General features: G+C 42.1%; 1 non-coding gene across 1 annotated transcript; it reads left to right on the forward strand.

Moving 5' to 3' along the window:
- Positions 1–3179: 3179 nt before the first annotated feature.
- On the forward strand, positions 3180–3287 carry LOC148570786 (small nucleolar RNA R71). The gene has a single exon (XR_015880398.1). It is a non-coding gene; the product is annotated as a small nucleolar RNA R71 (small nucleolar RNA).
- Positions 3288–4466: the final 1179 nt, after the last annotated feature.

A 4466-nucleotide genomic window follows, 5' to 3' on the forward strand; every position in this document is an offset into this window, starting at 1 on the left:
AGTCAATCTTTCATTGAGCTCCTTCCACGCATATGTCCATGAGGACTTGGTCCAACCTTTGATTAAAGTTGACCCTTCTAGTGTAGGGGCGTGCATCTCCTTGCATCATAGGCAAGTTAAACGCCAACCTCACATTTTCCGGACTAAAATCTAAGTATTTCCCCCGAACCATTGTAATATAATTCTTTGGGTTTGGGTTCTTACTTTGATCATGGTTCCTAGTGATCCATGCATTGGCATAGAACTCTTGAACCATTAGGATGCCGACTTGTTGGATGGATTTTGTTAGAACTTCTCAACCTCTTCTTTGGATTTCATGTCGGATCTCTAGATACTCATTCTTCTTGAGCTTGAAAGGGACCTCCGGGATCACCTTCTTCTTGGCCACAACATCATAGAAGTGGTCTTGATGAGCTTTGGAGATGAATCTTTCCATCTCCCATGACTCGGAGGTGGAAGATTTTGTCTTCCCTTTCCCTTTTCTAGAGGATTCTCCGGTCTTGGGTGCCATCAATGGTAATGGAAAAACAAAAAGCTTATGCTTTTACCACACCAAACTTAGAATATTGCTCGCCCTCGAGCAAGAGAAGAAAGAAGAGATGAAGAAGAAGAAGAAATGGAGGAGAGGGAGAGAGAGATGTGTTTCGGCCAAGAAGGGGAATAGAGGGTTGTGTTGTGTGAAAATGAGGAAGAATGGAGGGCTATATATAGGGAAGGGAGGGGGGGTAAGGTTCGGCCATAAGGGTGGGTTTTGGGTGGGAAATTAATTTTGAATTTTGAAGGTAGGTGGAGTTTATGAGGTAGGTTTATGGGGAAGAGTGGATGGATGTGAGTGGTGAAGTGGTGATAAGGAAGAGAGATTGAGGTGATTGGTGAAGAGTTTTGGGGAAGAGTGTTTATGGAATTGTGTGAAAGAGGGGTGAGAAGAAGTTAGTGGAGGTAGGTGGGGATCCTGTGGGGTCCACAGATCCTGAGGTGTTCAAGGATTTACAACCTTGCACCAAATTAGGCATGCAAAATGCCCTTGCACACAACTCTGGGCGTTCAGCGCCAGATTGGTACTTGTTCTGGGCGTTGAACGCCCATTTGTTGCCTATTTCTGGCGTTGAACGCCAGAAGCATGCTTGTTCTGGGCGTTCAGCGCCAGCTCTTCTCCAGGGTGCAATTCTGGCGTTCAAACGCCCAGATGCTGCCCATTTTGGGCGTTCAGCACCAGAACTATGCTCTATTCTGGCATTGAACGCCAGCCAGATGCTTCTTACTGGCGTTTAAACGCCAGTAAGGTCTTCCTCCAGGGTGTGATTTTTCTTCTGCTGTTTTTGATTCTGTTTTCAATTTTTATATTTATTTTGTGACTCCACATGATCATGAACCTAATAAAACATGAAAGAACAAGAAAAATAGAATTAGATAAATAAAAATTGGGTTGTCTCCCAACAAGCGCTTCTTTAATGTCAATAGCTTGACAGTGGGCTCTCATGGAGCCTCACAGATGTTTAGAGCATTGTTGAGACTCCCCAACACCAAACTTAGATTTTGGATATGGGAGTTCAACACCAAACTTAGAGTTTGGTTGTGGCCTCCCAACACCAAACTTAGAGTTTGACTGTGGGGGCTCTGGTTGACTTTGTTTTGAGAGAAGCTTTTTATGCTTCCTCTCCATGTTTACAGAAGGATAACCTTGAGTTGTAAACACAAGGGAGTCCCCATTCAATTGAAGGACTAATTCACCTCTGTCAACATCAATCACAGCTCTTGCTGTGGCTAGGAAGGGTCTTCCAAGGATGATGGATTCATCCTCATTCTTCCCAGTATCTAGGACTATGAAATCAGCAGGGATGTAAAGGCCTTCAACCTTTACTAACATGTCCTCTACTTGTCCATAAGCCTGTTTTCTTGAATTGTCTGCCATTTCTAATGAGATTTTAGCAGCTTGCACCCCATAGATTCCAAGTTTCTCTATTACAGAGAGGGGGCATGAGGTTTATCCCTGACCCAAGGTCACACAGAGCCTTCTCAAAGGTCATGGTGCCTATGGTACAAGGTATTAAGAACTTTCCAGGATCCTGTCTCTTCTGAGGCAATGTCAGTTGATCCAGATCACTCAGTTCATTAGTGAACAAGGGAGGTTCATCTTTCCAAGTCTCAATACCAAATAATTTGGCATTCAGCTTCATGATTGCACCAAGAAACTTGGCAGCTTGCTCTTCAGTATCATCCTCATTCTCTTCAGAAGGGGAATACTCATCAGAGCTCATGAATGGCATAAGGAGGTTTAATGGAATCCCTAGGGTCTCTAGGTGAGCCTCAGATTTCTTTGGTTCCTCAGAGGGAAGCTCCTTATTGATCACTGAACGTCCCAGGAGGTCTTCCTCCTTGGGATTCACGTCCTCTCCTTCCTTTACAGGTTCGGCCATGGTGATCAATTCAACGGCCTTGCACTCTCCTTTTGGATTTTCTTCTGTATTGCTTGGGAGAGTACTAGGAGGGATTTCAGTGATCCTTTTACTCAGCTGGCCCACTTGTGCTTCCAAATTTCTAATGGAGGACCTTGTTTTATTCATGAAACTTACAGTGGCCTTAGATAGATCAGAGACTAAGTTTGTTAAATTAGAGGTGTTTTGTTCAGAGTTCTCTGTCTGTTGCTGAGTGGATGGTGGAAAAGGCTTGCTATTGCTAAACTTGTATCTTCCACCATTATTAAAGCTTTGTTGAGGCTTTTGTTGATCCTTCCATGAGAGATTTGGATGATTTCTCCATGATGGATTATAGGTGTTTCCATAAGGTTCACCTAAGTAATTTACCTCTGCTATTGCAAGGTTCTCAGGATCATAAGCTTCTTCTTCAGAAGATGCCTCTTGAGTACTGTTGGATGCAGCTTGTATTCCATTTAGACTCTGAGAAATCATATTGACTTGCTGAGTCAATATTTTATTTTGAGCCAATATGGCATTCAAAGTATCAATTTCAAGAACTCCCTTCTTCATAGACGTCCCATTACTCACAGGATTCCTCTCAGAAGTGTACATGAACTGGTTATTAGCAACCATGTCAATGAGTTCTTGAGCTTCTGCAGGCGTTTTCTTTAGGTGAATGGATCCACCTGCAGAGGTATCCAATGACATCTTAGCTAATTCAGACAGACCATCATAGAATATATCCAAGATGGTCCATTCTGAAAGCATGTCAGAAGGACACTTTTTGGTCAGTCCTTTGTATCTCTCCCAAGCTTCATAGAGGGATTCACCTTCTTTCTGTCTGAAGGTCTGAACATCCACTCTAAGCTTACTCAGCTTTTGAGGAGGAAAGAACTTGGCTAAGAAAGCCTTGACCAGCTTATCCCAAGAGTTCAGGCTATCTTTAGGTTGAGAGTCCAACCATATTCTAGCTCTGTCTCTTACAGCAAAAGGGAAAAGCATGAGCCTGTAGACTTCAGGATCTACTCCATTAGTCTTAACAGTATCACATATCTGCAAGAATTCAGTTAAGAACTGAAAAGGATCTTCAGATGAAAGTCCATGAAACTTGCAGTTCTGCTGCATCAGAGAAACTAATTGAGATTTAAGCTCAAAATTGTTTGCTCCAATGGCAGGAATGGAGATGCTTCTTCCATGTAATTTGGAATTAGGTGCAGTAAAGTCACTAAGCATCCTCCTTGCATTATTATTATTTTCGGCTGCCATCTCCTCTTCTTGTTCAAACATTTCTGAAAGGTTATCTCTGGATTGTTGTATTTTAGCTTCTCTTAGTTTTCTCTTCAGAGTCCTTTCAGGTTCTTGATCTGCTTCAACAAGAATAAATGAATAAATGAAGAAATTTGGTGCAGTAAATTCCAACTTACATGGAAGAAGCATCTCAATCCCTGCCATTGGAGCAAACAATTTTGAGCTAAAGCCTCAATTAGTTTCTCGGATGCAATAGAATTGCAAGTTTCATGGACTTCCATTAGAAGATCCTTTTCAGTTCTTAACTGAATTCTTGCAAATCTGTGATACTGTTAAGACCAATGGGGTTAATCCCGAGGTCTACAGGCTTATGCTTTTCCCATTTGCTGTAAGAGACAGAGCTAGAATATGGTTGGACTCTCAACCTAAATATAGCCTAAACTCTTGAGATAAGCTGGTCACGGCTTTCTTAGCCAAGTTCTTTCCTCCTCAAAAGCTTAGCAAGCTTAGAGTGGATGTTCAAACCTTCAAACAGAAAGAAGGTGAATCCTCTATGAAGCTTGGGAGAGATATAAGCAACTGATCAAAAAGTGTCCTTCTGACATGCTTTCAGAATGGACCATCTTGGATATATTCTATGATGGTCTATCTGAATTATCTAAAATATCATTGGACCATTTTGCAGGAGGATCCATTCACCTAAAGAAAACGCCTGCAGAAGCTTAGGAACTCAATGATATGGTTGCAAATAACCAATTCATGTACACTTCTGAAAGGAATCCTGTGAGTAATGGGATGCCT

This window comes from Arachis ipaensis, chromosome B3 (assembly GCF_059453495.1).
Source record: "Arachis ipaensis isolate K30076 ecotype BB chromosome B3, ASM5945349v1, whole genome shotgun sequence".
Classification (NCBI taxonomy): Eukaryota; Viridiplantae; Streptophyta; class Magnoliopsida; order Fabales; family Fabaceae; genus Arachis; species Arachis ipaensis.